At 41.3% G+C, this 22,567-nt stretch overlaps 1 protein-coding gene across 2 annotated transcripts in view; it reads right to left on the bottom strand.

Annotated features, from left to right (window-relative positions):
• The window catches only part of plekha6 (pleckstrin homology domain containing, family A member 6), a 135,321-nt gene that overhangs the window by 97,871 nt on the left and 14,883 nt on the right, over positions 1–22,567 (bottom strand). For both annotated transcript variants that reach the window (XM_039796336.1, XM_039796337.1), the window contains exon 2: positions 11,870–12,011. The gene's annotated coding sequence lies outside the window, so the exon portion shown is untranslated. The remainder of the gene's footprint in view (positions 1–11,869; positions 12,012–22,567) is intronic.

The raw sequence follows: 22,567 nt of genomic DNA, 5'->3' as shown, positions 1-22,567 counted from the left end.
AATATGCAACTTCATTTTATTCAATATATGCAGTAGGGGGTCCCTGCTTCGTCTCTCTTTCAGTTAAGGGGTCCTTGGCTTAAAAAACGTTGAAGACCCCTGCATTAGATTACAGGTACATTACAGCGCTGCACCAACAGTGCACTTAACAATAACCTTGTAACTGAAAAACACTGAATTGCTATTTTAAATGTTTAGGATCCATCACTAAATTCACTCAATATCATAGTATAATTATTTCAGGAATCATGCATGATTGAGATTTTTTTTTATTACTCTAAAGTACCCCAAGGGGTACACTTACCCCCATTGGAGAAACACTGTAGTCATACAGGACGCCTCATATACCTTCCAGTCATGTCCGACAGCGCTACAGTTCAGGTAGTTTGAGTGCTGCCCTGAATATTCTCCAGGCTTGGCAGCTACAACAGAGGCCTCTCATGAATCACCTGCTGGCCTGATTCCATCACTTCACAGCAGCGGAGCACCAAACGCAGGCAGCAGACGTCTGGCCCAGTTGGCAACAACAACCAGCTTTCTAGTTTCCCGGGTTGACAGGAAGCCTGAGCCATACTGTCCCCTGGTGGACACGGCAGGCACACACAACAAGACTTAACAGCAACTCCATCCCCTGTCCTCAGATTATTAACCTTCAACTTCAGGGTTTTCTCTGTCACCCCATCTAAAAATGTATTTCCAAAAGAGAGAAAGGAGAAACTAAAAATTAGAGTAAACAACTCCTAACTATGTTCCTTCAGAAGAATGGTATGCGATCCAGATCAATATATCGTTTCACCCCTAGTTACAATGGATTCCAACAGTCACTCAGTGTCACAGGAAAAAAAAAGTAAACTTCTCAAACCACTCCTGCAGTGGAATGCCCTTCTCCCCTGTTGATGCCAAGCGTGCTTTGCCAATTAAACACAAGTACGCTACATCTGGCAGAGCTTTGGAGGAGGTAATAGCAGGTAGAAGCAGAGCGGTGATTTCTGGCACAACTTTGGCTACTTCCAAGGTGCATGGAAAAGGGGTCAAACCTCCAGCAACACTTGCAGTAAACCTACAAGACAACCTGGGGCGGTTGTGGGAATAATTACTGCCGTCTGTCAGGAGCAATGGAGGAAGTGGTGTGTCATTATAGGGCCAAAAAACCTCAAAGAAGAGGTCGGGGGTGGATGGATAGGACAACAAAGAGTTTGATTTGGTCCCCTAAACTTTACTGAGTCATTTTAGTTGCCTAAACTTAACCAGACCTTAACCTTAGATGTGGCAAATCAGAAATAATGTATAGATAATCTATTTATCTTGTTGTTTCACTCATTTTAAAATCACGTCTGCCTAATATCTGAGCTTTAACTGTTTATTCTACTCATAATGAAGACGCGATTAATAACTACTCGGTGGACACATAGACTACCGGTCAAAAGTTTGGGGTCACTTTGAAATTTCCATTCCACTCCATTATAGACAGAATACCAGCTGATCTGACTGGGTGGCTGATCTTTAATGCAATATCTACATTGGACATTATCAGCAACCATTCATCCAATGTTCCAAAGGCACATTCTGTTTACTAATCTGATATCATTTTAAAAGGCTAACAGAGAAATATTGGAGAACCCTTTTGCAATTATGTAAGCACATAATGTAATCTGAAAACTGCTGCTCTGGTTAAAATAACAATGCAACTGATCTCAGCTGGTATTCTGTCTATAATGGAGTGGAATGAGAATTTCTAAGTGAAACTTTTGACCGGTACTGTATATACCTGCCTGAATGTGTGCCCTGCCTGTACAGTAGGAGTGTGATATATGTGTGTGTGTGTGTGTGTGTGTGTGTGTGTGTGTGTGTGTGTGTGTGTGTGTGTGTGTGTGTGTGTAATTCTTTAAGGAAAACCAGTAGGAATCAGACCTACCCCTGTTCACCCTTTACAAATACTTACTAATATCTTGGTGTGGTACTTGATTCACACCTTACATACCGGGAACACATTTCTAATCTAACAAAAAAGAAAAGCTGAATCAGAAACTTTATGTGTATAACAATCCGATCATCAAAACGATCTTATCTCTCCTTTTCTGTTTCTGAAACCTACTTACATGCAATTGTGTTTTCAACAATGTCCTACTGTCTTCCAATCTGGTCTCTTACCACTAAGGAAATGACTGAAACGATAGCCCGACTGTACAACTGAGCTCTCAAGATCCACAGTAATCTTCCAAAGTGGTCAGCACTTTGGTGAGCCTGGTTGTTTTAAATGTGCTTTACAAATAAAGTTGGATTGGATTGGATTGGTTTCACCATTGCATTGCACTCACACGCTCAAACGCTCTGACTTACCAGAACTACCTAAACAGCCACGCTATTACATTTTATTTTCAGATTCAAAATAGTGCTTCACCAACACTTGCTGCACTTCTTCCGACACACAATATGAGACCGGTACGCCTACCGCTAGGTCAGTCTCACAGGCCCTCATCCCCCCCACCCAATACAAAAACAACTATGGTCAGAAATCCTTTTTTCATACATACACCAAAATTTGGAATGACATTCCCCATCACATCAGAACACTACCATCATCCCATATTTCAAAAAATGCATTCAAACTGTACCGTCTCAACAGTTACACCTGCACTCACTGACTGTTCATGTATTGTCCAAGTCTTGTTAGCACTGTCTGTGCAGTTTTTTTTAGCTGTCTGTATCTGTCTAGCCCAGGGTTTTTCAAACTTTTTGTGTGTGTGGACCGCTATTTGTAATCAAGAATTTTCGCGGACCACCTCATAATACACATAATAAAATATGTCTACACACGGTCCTACCTGAATTAATCTGCACCTCTTAATAGGCCCACTGTCACTAAAACTATAACTGGTTATCGCATCAGTACGACAGGCTCGTTAAAAGAAAGTTTACTGCACGCAACGGCTGCCACATATTTTATTTATTTATTTACTCAAGCGCCCGAGGCCATAATCAGGTTCATTTGAACAACAGGCTTATTTCCATAGCAATGGAGTATTAAATCTAGATAGTAATAAGAACACTTGATTATAGTCAAAATTCCAAAACCTTTGGCGATTTTAGTGTTAGGGCCGAGCGCCACTAGCCTATTTTAGTAATCACAAAATAACTTGACAATTTAATTTAAATGTAAATGTTATATCAATATACATATTCTTAATTTTTATGGGAGTTTCCTGGTAAAATGAAGGTTAAAAAAAACTATTATTTAATATTTTATTTTGATTTTCCACGGGCCACCTGCAGTACGCTCACGGACCACAGTTTGGGAATGACTGGTCTAGCCCATGCTAATATCCTGTACGTGTGTTTTTGTCTTGTGCCGTAACTGTGTCCTATGTTCCGTTTTTAAACTAAATGTTACTTTTTAATTCTTTTATGTTGAATACATTTTGAAAAAAGACAACAACAAAAAACTCCTCTCTCTCCTTTTCCCTCCGAATGTCTTCTCTCCCCTGCACTCGCTCCGCCTCCCTCTCTATGTGAAATCATCCTGGCCTTCATCCCTTTCACATTTCCCTCTCGCCTTCCCACTGCTGTCCCAATACTCCCTCTCCTGCAGACAGTTGACTAGCGGCCAGGGTCCGTGAGGCCAGAATGAGAGGAATTTAAACACGGGGGGGAGAGAGGTAGAAACAATCGTGTCTTTGCGGGAAAGGATCTGGTCTTTTTTTCCTCCGGGGCGGCTCTCACTGACCGCAATCCCCACAGAGCAGCTGCCCGCATTCAAACACTTTCTCTCCTTCTTTCTTTCTCTTTTCCTTTCTTCCAGCTTATTTGTCCCTACCTCTGCAGCGAGAGAGAGATTTAAACATAAACACACATAAACACTCCTATGCATGCGCAATCTAAGCAGAGTATGATCTGGAGTTAAAAGATGTTATGTAAAATGTTATGGCCAAAATGTTAAACCGAGGGCCATACTGAAGACTTATGTTTGACCATCATTTAACTCTTAAAAGTCATTTTCAGATTTCAGATTTTTTGACATGGAACTAAGTTTTCTTTCTATTAGTCCTGCACTGAATATAGTACTAAACGGTATTTGTTTATGTGCATTACAATTTTGATGTCGATGCATTTTGCCTAACATCAGCTCCCTTCCCTCAATCATATACTACTAAGACAAAGACACCTTTAGGATTTCTTTTTAGCAATGGGGGCAGATCTGTCGGAACCCCCAAGTCCCGCACCCTGCCGCCAAATGTTTTACGTATTAAACGGAACTGACACTTCGCTGCAACACAAACAAATATATTTATTCACCTCTATTCACACACAATGAGGCATATTTTCAGTTTTGATTGAACTGTATTTTTGAGGAACTGTAGGGCACTTAACAACAGGTCTACAAAATGAATTTTACAAGAAATTCTTCATAGGGAAACCAAAACCAAAATGAAACCATTCATAATGAAACTAATTGCATCTTTGCCTCAGTGGCAAAGTTGGCAGCCTTGCTGTGTGCATTTGATTTTTCTTGGCTTTTGGAAAAATAACTCCAAGGCTCGGTTATAGGGGAATTCAGAAAGAGATGTTCCATTAATGCTGAGTAGCTACATGCTGCCAGATGGTCCTGTTCCTTAACACTAGAACGGCCATGACGGTCATTTTGACCGTTTTGAAATGTATGTATGTAATAACTTTGCTGAATAAAAAATACAATCCTGCTGCTTCCTGACTTTTCCTAAAAGAGTCTGTATTTTCATTTAAAATTGTTTTTATATACATTACACAAAAGGCAAAGAAAATACAATCACTTTGACCTATTTTGGCCATACACTGTCATATTGACCGCTCGGATTTTCGCGGTTTTGTTTTTAATCTTTTGCGTGGTTGAAGATGCATCTTGGTTGCTTGGTAATAATCATAGTCTGTGTCAGAGAAACGTAACTAGCGGTCTCGGTAACAAGTGTGGGCATCACCGATGGGCCAAAGGCAAAGCTAGAGTCGGTAATGTAGGCTACTACGGCGTGGATGGACTCTGTTCTGAATCAGAAGGCAAGCATCGGGCGCTCGCTCTGTGAAAGGCGCGGCAGGCTAGACGTAGATTGCTGGTAGCTGTCTACGTGTTCATATAACTTTATACATCCTACAACTGGCTAGAATCATTGCACACATCCTCTCCAAGAAGTGCACCAGCAGTAAAATGTCCCGGAGGAAATTCATGCAGCAACTGGCGTAGGAGCTGAGAGCGGAGTTTATGGAGGAAAAAAGGGAAGCGGCGCACGGTCCAAACAGCGCCGCGCACCACAGCAGACACCAAAACGGAGGCAGTGCCAGGTTAGGTTAGGTTATAAATGTTCAAATAACATACTTTTAATCGTTATTTGGCTGTGAATTATGTTGAATGAATTTCCCCCAATATGTTTCGGGATATGAATGTACGAAATAATCGCGGTTTACTATGCCATGATATGAATTATTGAAACACATATTAGGCTAATAATTAGAATCGCTAAAATGTACATGTCGGTGTTATTACGTTGTTCTAAAGATATCCTAAGACAATACATGCATTAATATCGCAATTGGGTATTTATCATGAGAGATTATAGAGTTTGGAATCTGGCGGTCAAAATGACCGCTCATGGCAGTTCTAGTAGTTATGGAATTCCGGCACTTCCAGTATCTCAATGCAGTGTAACTAGCCTACTTCAGCATGTAATTAATGCACCTAAAATACAAAAGTGAGCAAGGGCGTTGAGCAATCGCTATTATATTGAATCAACAGCGACGTGCAATTTAGCTAGCAGGTGAAGGTGAAACAACGAAAATCACCAGTTAACTTAATTTAAATTTGCAAGAACTATAGACTAATACAGGCTTAAATGAACTGACAACATGAGTTATACGATTTACAGTTCTCAAGGATGCACACATGCCATCTCAACTGGGTCCTCCAGTCTCTTTTATCTTTTTCCCTTTTCTCAGTGTCCGCGCTATTATCCGACATGCTCTCTAACAATCACTGCTGATAGACGGCTTTTTGTACATTTCTGATACCGTGGCGGGAGAAATCTAACCGTGGCGGACCGCCACTTGCCAATCAACATAGAGGAAACACTGCACCTTCTCCAAAACTCTCTCACATTACTACAACATTTACGGAACAGGATTAGGGCAAAATGTTAAAAAATGTATTGAGTTCAGAGTTTAAAGTCAGAATTCTTAGAAAAAAGTCAGAATTCAGACTTGACATAAAGCCCTACAAAAGTCAGCAAAAAAAGCTCCTTAGCCATCATAGAGTTTAGAAAATCAAGCAAAACAAAGATTAAATTTTTTCTAAAGTTGGCTTCCACACAGGCGACTCAGAGCAAACTGTTTCACAGCCTTAATATGTAAACGCTCTGGTTCTGGGCGAATTTCTGAGTCTCAAAGTTGGCATATCTGCCAAATTCTGCTGTCGCATAATTGCAGTTTGAAAAACAGTTTTCTGTCTTTTTGTGTTTGGCGCACAACTAGATAAAATTTATTGTGAACCTAAATTGATGTGCGGGCTGAGTATTTTAATCCAAGGACTTTTGATATTTGAAAAACTCGCCTAGAGCCGAGAAAAGCGATTTAATAACCTGTGACGTCACCACAATGTAAAGTCTCTGGGCCGAGCAGGAACACGCGGGCGGGGCCAGCGCGAAAAACACTACTGCGCATAATCAGTGGGCCGCATATTACGACAGTAGGGTTGGGCATCGTTTTGATTTTAACAATTCTGATTCCAATTCTGATTCTTCCTTTTGATTCCAGTTCTTATCGATTCCGATTCTTTGAGGGGTTGGAGTTAAAACGGGTCACATGCTTATTTCACAGATAAGAGGATCATTTTATTTTTATTCAATGGTGATTTACAGTTTTACCGGGCTTTTTCAACATAAAGCCACACTTTGGAGTGCCGCTTACTGTTCTCCGTAATTTTTTTAAACGATTTCAAGTTGGAACCGATTCTCAATGCCCCACTCCACGAAAGTAAACCTAAACGTAGAAACTTTTTTGGCAGATGCGCCAGGCGAGCCACTCCATTGAACTGAATGGGTGCCACTTTGTAATCTTGCATACAGGTCAATATATTACATCCATTGTTCCAGACCTTCTCCAGACAGAGACCACTGGGAGTGAATAGGGAGTTTTTTTTGCAAAGTGGGACAAAAAGCTAAACAATACATCCAGGTGAAATTATGTCACATTTCCTTTACAAACAAAGTTGTTTTATGAACTTTCCAGAGGCCCCTGTCATTTTCTCTACATTGGGACAATGATGTGTTTATTCTGTAGTGATAATAATGATAACATCATACATACTGTTACAATATGTTAGAGGTGGAATATATAGTGGATTTTTTGTCATTTACAGCATGGGCATTGATGCAAATATAGGCTACAGTAAGCAGGCCATAAGCCCCATGAAAGTTTCTCATTTATTAAATAATTGCTTAATGCATTTAAACAAAGTGTTGTGTTGGGGTTTGTAACATTCCTTGTCAACCTCAACATAAAGGTGCTGTAGGTAGGATTGTGAAGATCCAGGACTTACCCAAAAAATTTGAACATCGATAACTTCTCAGTCCCTCCCCCCTTTCCGCTAAAGCCCAAAACGGTCTCCTAAGCCCCTCCCCCCACAAGGGAGAATGAATGCGTGTGTATGAGCAGTGATTGACACGCAGTTAGTTTAGTTAATTTTGACTTAAAGATTTTCATTTTCACTGGAAATTCACATCAGTTCCAAATATCGGTTATTGGTTTCATTAACTAATAATTGGTATCGGTTTCAGCCTTGAAAAACCAGTATTGGTCACTCCCTAATAAAAGAGGTTCATTTCTTGAATTATATACACTGATATATCTGTAATATATCAATAATCAAGATAATATGTTATCTAACCAGCATATCACTCTAATCCTCCATCAAGATAAAAACAGAACACTGCTGTGTATTTCTGTCCTCTTTAATTCTTTGTGTCTGTGATTATCCAACATGCGGATGCCAACCTGGTGTCTGCCAGCTGCCAGGGAGACACAGCCCGGTGCCAGACCCACCAGGGAGGCTGAGGACCGGCGCTTATACTGCTCCAAACTGTCCTCTGGAGCCTTGCTCCTATTACGGAGTCAACTCCAGAGGCTCAACAACACCACAGAGACCCAACTAGAGAAGTCAAGGTACATTAAAGGGGCAGCTTCCCCCATGGTACAAAAACATTATAGTCTCTCATAGGCGTAATCTGCTGGGGGGTTACTAGAACACCACCCCCCCAAATAATCGGAACTGCCTTTTTTTCTGAATGTTTTTATTGCTTCTTTTTTACATTTTTGCCACTTTTTTATGTATTTGTTGCTTATGTTGGAAGGTTTTTTTTGGAAAATTTATGTCAACATTTTTGTTGCCTGCTTCAAGGGGGTTGTTTGGACAATTTTTTCAAAGATTTTTCGCTTTTCTCAATTAGGGATGTCCCGATCACAGTATCGGATCGGAGCCAATTTTGGCTTTTTTTGGGGGGGGAGGGCAAGGTGGAGGGTGGGGGTGTGGCCTTGACCAACTGCCACTTTGCTCGTTTGAAAGCCATGATGTCTCTCTCTCATGGGTGGGCCAAATTCTCTGGGCGGGCAAAGCAGAGAAAGGGGAGGTAACCTTTCCCCTTGTGACCTCATAAGGAGAAGATTCCAGATCGGCCCATCTGAGCTTTCATTTTCTCAAAGGCAGAGCAGGATGCCCAGGGCTCGGTTTACACCTATCACCATTTCTAGCCACTGGGGGACCATAGACAGGCTGGGGGAACGCATATTAATGTTAAAAAACCTCATGAAGTGAAATTTTCATGCCATAGGACCTTTAAGCTTTAAACATATTTTTGTTTTTTTTAAACAACGGTGTGCAGCTCTGTTATCTGAGCAAATACAGGTATCGGATTGGGACTCGGTATCGGCAGATATTCAATATTTAAAAAAAATCACGATCAGAAAAACGCTGTTCGGGAAATCCCTATTCTCAATATATGTCCCGGGACCTCCCTAGATAGTTGGAGAGCTCAACCCCACCAATGTTGAACCCAAAGTTACGCCCTTGTACTCTCTAACACCAGTATTGTAAACAGTTTTTGTCTGGGGTATTCTAAAATTTCTTTTTTTAATGTCTGCATCCAAAACAATACAGTGTAGGTAAATTAAATTACATTAAAAAAAGTATCAACAGCAACTTGTAGACTCGAGACAGCGTCCCTGTTTCCATTGTAACATATTCAAATAATCTGAAGATTATTAACACACAAACATTACATATGACTGCTGTATTCGAGCTAAGTCAGAGACATGATTTTGTACTGAAGAAGACGGTGTTCTCCTTACCGGACTGGTCATATCAAAACAGACAGAAATATGCTCATATTCATTTGTAAATAATATTATTTTACGAGTACAGAGCAACTGAAGTTCTGAAAGTATTGGATATTTTTTTTACATTTATGTGCACACAAATAAATATTGTGCATGCACACATTATAAACTTGTGCCCACAAGAAACGCATCTTGTGTAGTAGGGTTGGGCATCAAAAACCGAACGATGACCAACCCTAATCTTGTGTACACATTTATTGAGACAACAATATTTGCACTCAATTTATAGGAATCTCATCTTTCAGGACTTTAGGGACATCATAAATTAACACTATAGTTACCTGAAATCCCTGTAGTTTTAGGGTGTCAATCAAATGAGAAAACTGAAATTTCCTCGCCAAGCCATTTCACTGAAATCTGGTTGTAAACACTGAATCCTCATAAACATCAAACAACTGACACATGACAAACTGTTTTGAATATGACTAGGACCGGGTTTGGTAAAAAAATAAAAATACATTTTTCCAATTTAAATTGATTTTCATTTGAATGATCTAATATCGATTCATTAAATCCAGAATCAAGGAATCCATCGGTACCAAGTAGTGATGGGCCAAATGAGGTCTCATGACCAAGAGCGAACAAGAGCGTCATCTAGTGGGCTCAGAAAATAAAGAAAATGGTTCACGAACCTTCATGAAGCTTTATTTGGCCATCACTAGTTGGTAGTACCGGCTATTCCATGCTAGCTTGTTGGGAAGAGGCTTAAGAGCTCATAGTACCTTATTGTCCCACTAGAGCACTTCGCTCCCAGAATTCTTGTGGTTTCTAGAGTCTCTAAAAGTAGAATGGGAGCCAGAGCCTTTGGCTATCAGGCTCCTCTCCTGTGGAACCAGCTCCCAGTCTGGGTCCGGGGGGCAGACACCGTCACCACATTTAATAGTAAACTTAAAACTCTCCTCTTCGATAAAGCTTATAGTTAGGGAGTGAGGAGTTGCAGCGTCCGCCTAGCCCGGCCCACCTGCTTCTCGTCATAGTCGTCAGATTCATTTACCATATAATCAATGATATAATCAAAGTAGAGGGAGGCAGGCCAGTACAGCCCGATCCGGTTGGGGAGAGTTCTAGCCCGACCAGGCTCCTCTCCTTAACCTGTCTCTTTTAATTATGCTGCTATAGTTTTAGACTGCTGGGGGGACTTCCTTTGACACACTGAGCTTCTCTCTTCTCTCTCTTTCCATTTGTGTGCATCCATGTCCCAGAAATGCTTGTTACTAAAATAGCTCTGGGGAGCTTATTCCCCGTAGTCCTTATTTTTATTTTTTTTTCACCCAGCATGTTTCCTTGGATTAGGGTGGCACCAAAACCATGGTTGTAGCCTGTCGCCGTGGTCCTGCTGCGCGCCCTGCTATGCCCTGTTACACCCTGCTACTCTCTGCGGCACCCTCCAGTGTCCTGCTACGTCCTGTTACGTCCTGTAACGCCCTGCTGTGCCCTGCTATGCCATGAACTACTACAACTACTATTTCTAGTCACTGTTCCATTATCTTTATTGTGACTGTTATTGCCACTATTCATCACACCCCCAACCGGCACCGTCAGACACCACCTACCAAGAGCCTGGGTCTGTCTGGGTCTGGAGTTTTTCCTCGCCACTGTCGCACCAAACGCTTGCTCTTGGGGAATTACTGGAATTGTTGGGTCATTGTATATTATAGAGTGTGGTATAGACCTACTTTATCTGTAAAGTGTCTTGAAATAACTCTTATGATTTGATACTATAAATAAAATTTAATTGAATTGAATTAAATAAGACTTCATAGTTAGGCTACATTTGGGCGAGGGAAAACTGGCATGGCCTTGACCTCCAGATATCTGAATAAAAAAATTAGACTTAATACTGACCGATTGTAGAGACTGTAGAGCTGCACTTTATTGATGGTTCATGTTAAATAAAAACTACATTCATGTAACTGCTTTGTACAATGTAGAATCTCTTTCATATCCAAGCTGAATTTCTTATGCAACTGAAATATCTCAAATCCGCACTGAATTGGACATGTAATCGAATCTGAATGGGGAAATCAGTGGCGGTATACCCGGCCCTAAATATGACTGAAGGTAAAACATTTTGCCACTGGAGTTTAAACATAGTTCATCTCTGCATAACTAAGCTTACATATGTGTGGTGTTTACATGAAAAAGTGTGGAGAGAGCTTTCCGAGTTGGATACACACACACCCACGCAGGCAAACCCATGCATTGTGTATCTTCCCCCCACACCCACCCAGACACAGCTTTATTTAGTCCTTCACATCAGCAGCACGTCTGGCTTCAGCTGCAGGTTTCACACACCCACAACGACACACACACACAAACACAGAAGCACACACACTCAACTGTGCCAGAAAGTTAACACAAAGAGCGCAGAAACTGGAGATCCCTCCATCTTTCCTCTCCTCCCCCCCTTCTCTCCCTTCAATGTTTCAAATAAAGGAACACGTGCAGCAGTGCTTACCTTCTTTCACCATCCCTTCCTTCACTTTCTTCCCTTCTCTTCTTTGTTGCTTTCTCCGCTCCGGTCTTCCTGTTGGTAGCAGCCGCCTACAACATGCTGGGGCTTGGCTGGAGTGGGCCGATCTGCAGACAGCCCCGCCACTCTGGAAAAAATAAGAGAGAGGGAGAGAAAGAGAGAGAGAGAGAGAAAAAGAAAGGAAGAGACTGAATCTGCATGTGAGCAGAGAATCGACAGAAAAAAGAAATTTGAAACCTTCCGAGGCTCCAGTAACAATCGCCCCCTCCCTCCCTTCCTCCTCCTCAATGCTGTCTACCTCCATCTCCCTCTCGGTTTCCCTCCCTTTTCTCTCCTTTGCCTCCTCTCCCACTCGTTCATTCAGCATGCAAGTCAAAGCACTCACCCCCTCATCCTGTCCATTTCCACTCCTTTTCCGGTCACTTTCTTCCACTCTTTTCTTTCCCTCTCTTTCCTCAAATATATATTTTTTCCTTTCTCCCTCTGGCTCTCTTTTTTCATGGTATTTGTTCCTGTTCTGATGCAGTCCAAGTTACATCAGGGTGGAGTGGAGAAAGAGCAGAAATATTAGCAGCATTGAGGGTAAGCCTGAAGCTGTACCTCAGAAAAATATCAATCACTCAAGCATGGGTCATATTGTTCAGATTAGTATTTCTTTGTGGAAGAGGGTTTACGAAGAAAATATATTTTCTATGCTTGCCCTTTTGAACAAAGGATGAAACTGGAGTTATTCCATATTTTTCTCTTTGTCAACCAATGCCAGCCAAACCAACCAGTCTCTCAATATTTAGGCTACATCTACACTACTAGCATTTCATTTTTAAGCTGCATTTTCAGACAAAAAACAGCTACGTCCAAACAGGAGGTTTAGTTCCAGTAGCAGAACTAATCTCCATCCACGTTGACACGTCTGTCAACACATATCACATGACCATTCAGGGTGTAAACAGGAAGCAGATTGTCTGATGTTACTCTGCGGTTGAAAATACAGAAAATACTTCGGAGAAAGAACAACAGTGGTGAAAAGTAAGAGCAGGGATTTATTAGCTTGGACCGGCGACGAGTCGGAACTGTTACTGGAAGGTATTTAAGCCTACCTAACCGATAAGACTGACTGACGTGCGTCCTCGTTATCAAAAGTCTCCGAACCAAAATGGTGGCAGCGGTGTTTCCAAATGTCTCCGTTTTAGGGGCTCGGAAACTCCACAGCGGGGGTGTGTACACAAGGCTTAAACATAGCAAAAGATATTCATTATTAAACCAAAACGTAATAGTGTAGATGTAGCCTAGGTTACAGTGCAGGGGAAGACAAAAATCTTTAACAAGACTTAATCACTCACTGTACTTACAGTAGGAACAATGGTGCATTGCTAAATACTGAGGAGAAGTGTGGGGGCTCACCAAAGTCATTAGGATTAGTACATCTTCTGGGAACCATGAATGTCTGTACTCAATTTCATGTCAATCCATCTGCCAGGCTATGGTAGACTCAGGCTGTCTGAGAGCAGGGGCCAATTAATATTATTATTATTATTTTTTAAAGGGCACCAAAAAAGCTTTCTAGCATGTCGCCTCACAGAAAAAAAGGTCCTGAGTTCAATTCCTGACCCTTCTGTGTTTGCATGTTCTCCCCATAATTGCATGGGTTTCCACTCAACACCAAAACAAGTATCCCACCCCTAAAAAATGGTCAGGGGTGGGATACATGTTTGGACCTGTTGGGATACATGGTCACATCAGATACACATAGCTTTTTTTCTACAGTCCACCGAAACATATATACACATTCATACTGCCAGTCATCAATGACAGAGGGAGCACAATAAAAAGGCATATGGGAAAGTTGTGAGATCCAGAAATACTTAAATATTTGAAATAAGAACTGAATAAAGACGAAAAAGTACGATAAATAAAATAATAGGAAGTGCATCCGACGTAGAACCTACGCCAAATCAAATATGCTGAACATAAACCAGATTTTAAAAACAGGACGTCATCAAAATAACGGTTTGGTTTAAGTAGCTCTTGTGTTGTATTTATGATTAGCAGCTGCTCAAGGAGTGTTTGCTGTTTTATTAAATCATACTTACGAGTGTTGGCAAATCAAGCAGGACTGGAATCTTAGGGAAGAACAACTTTAAGTCTGATTTATGGAACAGAGCATCCCCAAAATAAATGACCTATATATAAGCAGCTACTGAATCTTGCTTTATGAAACCCCCCTCTTGTTTTGCTGTAATCCAACACAAAATTATACCTAAATAAGTGTTTTTACAATGTAAAGATATACCTAGTGATTTGGTTGAAGTATTATTGGAGCATAAACAGTATATAGTACCCCAACACCAAATGTTTATCAAACAGAAGTCCTTTTAAAAAACCTAAGGTATAGATATACCTTTTATACATTTACATACATACATTTACATATACATTTTATGGCATCCACAAATCCTAGACTTTGACAGACCAAATAAATTTGATGAAAAAATTAACTCCGAAAGAATTCACAGTTTGAGTGAGGCCCCCTGCTGGCTGAAGGGCCCTGAGCAGCTGTTTAGCCACGCGCCAGCTGCAGATCAAACACATCTGCAGTCTCCTTTGTGTCTGAGTGAGTGTGTGCGAGTCACTATAATTAAAGGTGTTACTGTTACTCAGCATTAGGATTCTTAGCAAAACACAGATGTGTAGGGAGGGGACCCTGGATGAAGAGACAGGAGACAGAGGTTTAGAGGCTGCAATTCCCCCCTAATCCTCCACCCTACACTCACGCTTTGACTCACTCACATGTCCACACAAGCCTCTGCCACACACACACACACACACACACACAGACACACACACACACCATCATCCATCCATCCATCCGTCCACATCCATCCATCCATACACATCCATATCATCCATCCATCCGTCCACATCCATATCCATATCCATATCCATATCCAATCATCTATCCATCCATCTGTTTTCTGCCAATTATCTGGGTCTGGTGATGGTGGCAGCAGACTAAACAAGCCCAACGAGGACATCTCGAAGGGCATTAACCAGCCTATAACATACAGCGTTTTCCCTAGCTTTGTGGAAGCCTTAGGTGTGTGTATTTGCCGAGGGGTCATCATGCCTCAAGAAAATGTTACGCTTTTCAATAAAAAAAAAAAGAAGCTATTTCCCCAAACATTTTGTGTCTCTTTGTGGGATTTTGTCTCTTTGTAATCGTGTTGTGTCCCTTTTTGGTCATTTTAGTTTTCTTCGGGGTTGTTTTGGGTCTCTGTGGTCATTTGGCGTGTTTTGTAGTCGGTTTGTGTCCATTTTTTGGTAGTTTTGCATCTCTTTTTCACATCATTTTGGAACGTTATTATCATCACCATATCCGTGTCTAAAACATTGGAAAAGCTAGAGCAGATAAATAAATAACACTCAAAAAGCTTAAAGGTCCCATGGCATGAAAATTTCACTTTATGAGGTTTTTTAACAATAATATGAGTTCCCCCAGCCTGTCTATGGTCCCCCAGTGGCTAGAAATGGTGATAGGTGTAAACCGAGCCCTGGGTATCCTGCTCTGCCTTTGAGAAAATGAAAGCTCAGATGAGCCGTTTTGGAATCTGCTTGTTATGAGGTCATAACAAGCAAGGTTACCTCCCCTTTCTCTGCTTTTCCCGCCCAGAGAATTTGGCCAACCCATGAGAGAGAGACATCATGGCTTTCAAACGAGAAAAGTGGCAGTTGGTCAAGGCCACACCCCCACCATCCACCTTGCCACTCCCACTCTCCTCCTCAATAGCTACAGACACAGAAATGGCACATCCTAAGGAAAGCTCATTGTAGGACTGGCTCTAGTGGCTGTAATTCTGCACCAAAGCTGAATTTCGGGAAAGAGACTTCAGATACAGTATTAGGGGACCACTAAGGTCTATATAAAAGCATCCAAAGAGCACCATGTCATGGGACCTTTAAAGACAAAACTTGCTAAAGAAGTTCAACTACAATTATTAGATCTGAGAAAAGTCTTTTATTTAGTCACTTGGCTAAGGTGCTGCCCAAAACGGCTCGGGTGCTGCACCTAAACCTTATAATGGCATGGGAAAACCCTGCCATGTTCACTTGACAAATAACATTTTTCAAGACCTTTAATTTATATTTTCACAGGTTTTGCAATCAAAATCTGAAGTTTTTTTCAAGCAATAACTCCATTTCCCTAGTAACACCTGAGGTTTTGACTAATACCTGGAACAATCATTCCCATCCCATAAGTTTCTCATAGGACGGCCCTTAGATACGACTTGGCAACGGGAGATAGTTATAGAATCTTTATGGTCAGCAAACATTACGAGCCACAAAGCTGACGTTAAAGCAGCACGATTTAAAGTCAATAATGTTGCGTACAGTTGAAAATCAGCAAATATAATCTGACAGTAACATTACGTTTAACAACAAGATCATGGGGCTGGGACAGATATGCTTTTGTCTGGATTCGATTCTTTCAGGATTCAATTTGAATGGCGATTTGGATTTATTGCGATTCGACAGTATTGAGTATTGCGGTTCTCTTCTAACCTGACTCCGCCAGATGGATTGCTTCACATTTGCTCGGCATATCCATCTGGGAACTTTCCGTTGGAGAACTTTTGGGAAGGGGCGAAAATACTGGTTAGCTGATTGGATGAACCATCTGTCTATCACCTATGTTGGTGATAGACGGGCCAAATCAACCAATCAGATCCACGAAGCGTATGAAAATATAACCACAAGCCAGGCTACCCCTGCTGCTGCAGGCAAAGCATAGCTTGTTAGCTCAGCAAGCAAGCAACATGTTGGTAAAGGATATTTGCCGTTTGTGTAATGAGAATTTAGGAATAAAAGACACCATTTCAGGTTCCCGGACCGCTGTCTGAAAATACTGGTTAGCTGATTGGATAAACCATCTGTCTATCACCACCTAACCCACCTCAAAACCAACGCTGATTGGCCCGGTCGTTTGGCTAACGGCTCCAAATTTTCTCTATCTCAAGATGCCAGACTGATCTGCGAGTGGAAAACTGGAGCTCGTGAGATCAGGACGGTCTCACGAGGCTAGTTATCTTCTGCTTCTTTATCGAAAACAAAAGTTGAATAATACACTCCTAGAAACAAGATATCACGAGACATTTGTAAAAATGGATTGTCTTCTAAGAAGAATGCACATCACGTCAGTCAGTCATTAAAGAATGTCTGTAAAGAAGTACATAACGTGGATTTTCTGCATTTTCTGCTTTCGCTCTGTTTTGCTGGAAACAGATATGATGTAGCGGTAAAAAAAAAAAAAATCCATTCCATAGAACATAATCTATTTCAAAAAATCATCTAGCTAGTTATCCAGCCGTGTCATTGTTCCCAGTTGACCCTTTCAATATCAAGACTTTCACGAACAAATGATCCGCCATGTGTACTGCCGGCTCGAGCCTGAACGTGAAGTATCGATCTGAACAGTGAACGGTATGAGAGATGACCGCTGTGAAACAAAGTCAGTCCAGAGGGGCAGTGTAACTGACTTCTTGCAGTCTGTGTGTTATCGCCATCCTGTGGTGTTCAGAGAACGAGGCACTGAAGGACTACACTCACTGTTGGAATTTAGATATTTTTTAAATCATTTAATATAGCGCATTCATTTAGAACATTGAACAGTCAGTTTCACTGGAACTAGTAGGTGTCCTATATGTAAGGGTTAATGCCCGACGAGGTGTCCATTGTCAGGTATTAATGGACTTCGGCGGAGGCAACCGTCCGACGCGCAGCGGAGGACGGTTCACGCCACGCCTCGTCGTCCGCTTATACCATGGTCACTTGCCAAATAACATATTTTTAAAACATTAGTTCATATTTTAATTAGTTTTACAATCGAAATCTAAAGTATATCCAAACAATAACTCCGTTTCCCTGGTTACGGGGACGGCTTGACGGTTTGACTAATACCTGGAACAATCATTCCCATCCATCAGGTTCTTATGCAATGCAAACGTTGTTCTCTCCACCAGGAATTAGGAAGAACCTTAGATACGACTTGCCTCCCTTAGCAACCGGAGATATTTATATAGTCCGCTCAGCTGATAGAACCCTTCAGTTTAGCTACGAGCCAGAAAGCTAACGCTATGCTAGCAAGATCCAAAGTCAATAACATTGTGTACAGTTGGCAATCAGTAAAAATAATTTGACAGTATGTTGAACAACAAGACAAGCTAGCTATCCAGCCATGTCATTGTCCCCAAAACAATATAACGACTTTTACGAAGAATTTGATCCGCAATGTGTAACATTGCTGTCGGCTGCAGCGGCGCAGCCTGAAGCAGCGAGCTGAGATATATGAGATAACGTTATTCGCTGTGAAACAAAGTCAGTCCAGAGGGCCAGTATAACTTACTTCTTGCAGCCTGTGTGTTTTAGCGCCATCCTGTGGTGTTCAGAGGACGAGTTGGAAATAATAAATCCACATTTCCTTATTGATTTAATGTAGCGCATTCATTTAGAACAGTAAACAGTCAGTTTCACCAAACTCCTTTACTAGGTGTCCTACATCACTTTTTAATGGACACCCTGCAGCCAATCAGAATCGAGTATTCACCCAGACCATGGTATAACACTTTTTAATGGACAGCCTGCAGCCAATCAGAATCGAGTATTCACCCAGACCATGGTATTACTCAAGTTAGGCCATTGAGGACCAACGGCCAAATGTTACAGAAAATGAAACATTTAATAAATCGCTCAAACATACACTGCGTGCTATTTACCAAACTTGTCAGAGAAGAAAGTGAAATGTTTTGGAAATGTGGCACCAGGTTTTGAGGTTAATATATTAATATTGAATTACATGCTATTCATAGGACCCCCCCAGACAATTTAGAACAGTTTAGTTTCTCGCCTATTAATTATTATTTTTTTTTTTAAGATGCATGTAGATAGGAGCAAGAAACTGTCTAGCGTTCTTTAAGTCAGTTGGACTCCTCGCCACTAGGCGGCGACATTGACCAGTAAATGGCAGAGTGAACTCTAGGGGCAGAACTAACGTGAGCTTTACTTAGTTTTGCAAAAGCGTCTGTTAATGTCGGCAGCCATTACGCTGGTGGAAACTACAGTGCAACTTATAATATGTATGTATATAATAATTCTTGGCGTGTGTTGTCATAGTTTAAAACGTTAGCATCACACACGCTAGCACTACTGTTAGCTAGCTGGTTAAGTCCTTGTATTTCTGTTAGGCTAAGGTAATGTGTGAGCAGTTGTGACTAGGTTTCTTTTTCTTATTCAATGCCAGATGTTTGAAATGGATATCTCAATATAATCTGTTAAATTAATGTGTTTAGAACCACTGTATAGTATGTAACTAAGGCAGTGCATTTTGTTGTTCAAATGAGAATGTGCTGAGGGACATTTCGGTTTTATTGTTTTATTTAGTTTTGCAAAAGTGTCTGTTAATGTCGGCAGCCATTACGCTCGTGGAAACTACAGTGCAACTTATATTGTCTTTCTTCTGTTAATTACAGAAACAGAGTTTTTTTTAAATTAAAATATGTGGCACCAGCTTCATCCTTCTCTCCTCAACCTGCACTTGCTACAGAAACCCTGTTTAGCCCATAGACAGCAAAAGAAATGGACGATGTGGCGCCGTAGATTTCCACGGAGACCAGCGAAGTCCATTAGAAGCACTTTTCCGGTGAGGGCTGAGCGTTACTGCGCAGCTTCCAACTGAGCTTGAAGACGTAGATGTGACGTGAGCAACCTGTCTGAAAGTTGTAAGTCTTCTGGTAGCTGTGCCAAGAGAAATCTCAATCATTCCCAATCTTACAGAGATGGAGAGCGTAGGTATATGTAAGGAGATACAACACGGTCTCACGGCAGTTCGTGAAATTGTCACGTTATTTTTAATCTATTGATTCGTGTACAACAACACGTTAATCTCGTTTTTTGTAGTGGTCAGCATGAAATGATCTATACGAAGATTAATCGGGAAAGCAAATGTCACAGCCCGGGACACAGCCGCGGGGGAGGACGCCTCACACGCCGGGACATGGCCTCAGGGGACGCACAACAATAACGGGATGGCGGAGGTTGGGTTTAGGTAAAAATAACGGGGAAAGGACGCCTCACACGCCGGGAAATAGCCGCGGGGGATGACGACTCACACGCCGGGACACGGCCACGGGGGACGCACAACAATAACGGGATGGCGGAGGTTGGGTTTAGGAAAAAAACAACGGGGAAACAAAACGCCACATGCGGGACGCGCGCCCGGCCTCCAGGTCAAAAGTCCTGAATTGTTTGACTCATCCACCACCCCAACCAACCTCCTTACGCGGATTTTCAGCATTTCATACTACTCGCTACTGTAGTCGTGAAAAACGAGAAAAACGTCCCTGTGGACACGAATCAATAGATTAAATAACGTGACCATTTCACAAATTGGGTTGGGAGATAACATAGGCACAGACTAATTATTGCTAACTAAAATGCTAGTTACCATTAGTAATTAAACTTAAACAGCTAATGTAAGTCCAAACCTCCTATGAGCTTCTCTTGTACTGGACGGTAATTCCTCTACTATGTGACAATAAGTCGCATGGTTACGACACAATCCTTAGCCTATTTTTACAAAAACGTCTGCTATGCCATAACGTGAGATACAAGGTAATGGAGCCTTTTATACATTGTTGTGTTTCTTTAGAAATAAACAATGGACAAATAGAGTCTTTAAACGCTTCAGATTTAAAGTTATTCGCTGTCAAAGTGGCGCCAAAATGAATGGCAGTCAATGGGATGCTAACGGCGGGTGATGGCTTGTTAGCAACAAAATGGCTCCATAGGATGTACGCTTTGTGGATGCTCGCTTACCCCCTTGGGTTAGCCTTATCTAAATTACGTCTTGATCACTTGTGTGTTGTGAGAGAGGTTCTTTGTTTCATTATAATATATTTGAATAAAGATGGATTAACTCTGGGAGCAACAGCAAAATGTGAACAGAACAGCATACATTGGCATTTTCATTTTTCACTTTTGACCTTTCAAAGTGCAGACACAGAGCAATATTAACATTCATGTGGAGCTGTGTTTGTGTCCACCTGACTAAGTCAACGAATCCCTCTATTTTCAGCTCTGGTTTTGTTTTCACCAACAAATATCTGTCTCTGTAGCTATATGCTCCACCATGGTGCCCAGCTAGTCTCTAATGTTGTCGGTGTGCTGATTGGTGGGTTTATCAAAACTGTTTTGCTGAAAACAGCTGCCTGCTGCTGCTGGAAACCAGCTTGATGAGAGTGTTGGGACTAAACCATAACTCTGTGGATTATAAAACAATGAGCTGTAAGACTTTAAGGATACTCGGTGAGCTCAGGGAAACTGCAATAGTTGGTGTTAAATCTGTGTGCGTTCATACTACAAGCCTTTAGCAGCACACATGCTAAAGTCAATTGATCCATTAATAATATAAAAATATACTGATTTGTACAGCTTCAAGGAACACCATAAGCAAAAATACTCACACTCACTAAACATACAGTAGAAACGTAATAAAAAAGCACTAGTTGAGTTGTATTTGCTAGAGACGCTGATACCAACCCATGTATTTTTATTTTTTTGGGTTGCTTCAAAATGATAATAATCATCTTCGGTCTGTGTGTGCTTGTTAGCGTGCGTGTGTGTGTGTGTGTGTGTGTGTGCGCGCGTGTTGATGGCATTGCAGTCCCAGAAATAGCTCCTGAATGTACGTCCACTCTATAATCAATGTGTTTGTGTTCCCATCATAATTTGCTGTGAGACTGGCTGCTGCCTCCTCTCTCTCTCTCTCCACACAGCCACGCAGTCTGAACACATGCAGGGTAGACAGAGTAACACACGGTGGAGAAACCATTGTACTGTGAGACTGGCATGGTTAGGATCCTAAAGATGTGTGTTGGAATATGAGGATGTATGTCAAGAGACTTCTTTTGTTTCCCTTTGTTTTGCTTGTATTTCAACCTCACACTTCTCTTGAAGCAGAGCCTAAATATCTTACAGTTTGTTAGGCCATCCATCTGCCCGTTCTATGATCCAGAGTACCCACCGTCATTTGTGATTAGTTATAAAAAGCAATCTGATTGGTTTAAAGCCGTGATATAATGACCACGTACAACGGCTATGATTCAAAATATTTTGAATGAGGCAATAGTCTGATCACTGTTTCAGGATGACTTTGTCTCTGTTTTCACAAGACATTCTTATTTTTAAAAAAGAAACTACAGTCAAAAACTATGAGACAGAGTTCAAATGTGTAATACTACAATAGACATACAGCTCGCTAGATCAATTCAACATGTTTGCATGTCTCCTTACTTTCAACATTTCCCTGCTAAACAGATTGGCAATCAAACCGCTAATCATGTCATCACCACCGCAATGCCAATATAATTTACTTATGTGTATTTATTTACTGTGAAATACTTCAACAGAGGAGAACAACAATCACGTAAAATATTCAAATTTGCTTATAATTTAAATGAGCGTGTGTGGCTTTAGTGATATTATTCGAACTAACCTAGTTTTTTCCATCAAAAGTAAAACCGGATAGCCTAAATTGAGTAACCAGTTGAGAAAGAGCACGCAAACTGTTGTCTCGGGATGTCCGCTCAGGACACAATGGATTATTTTCACGGTCATTAAATCTCCAGCAAATAA

This window comes from Perca fluviatilis, chromosome 4 (assembly GCF_010015445.1).
Source record: "Perca fluviatilis chromosome 4, GENO_Pfluv_1.0, whole genome shotgun sequence".
Lineage (NCBI taxonomy): Eukaryota > Metazoa > Chordata > Actinopteri > Perciformes > Percidae > Perca > Perca fluviatilis.
Note: the sequence above shows the minus strand (reverse complement) of the source record. Positions and strands in the feature narration are given on the sequence as shown.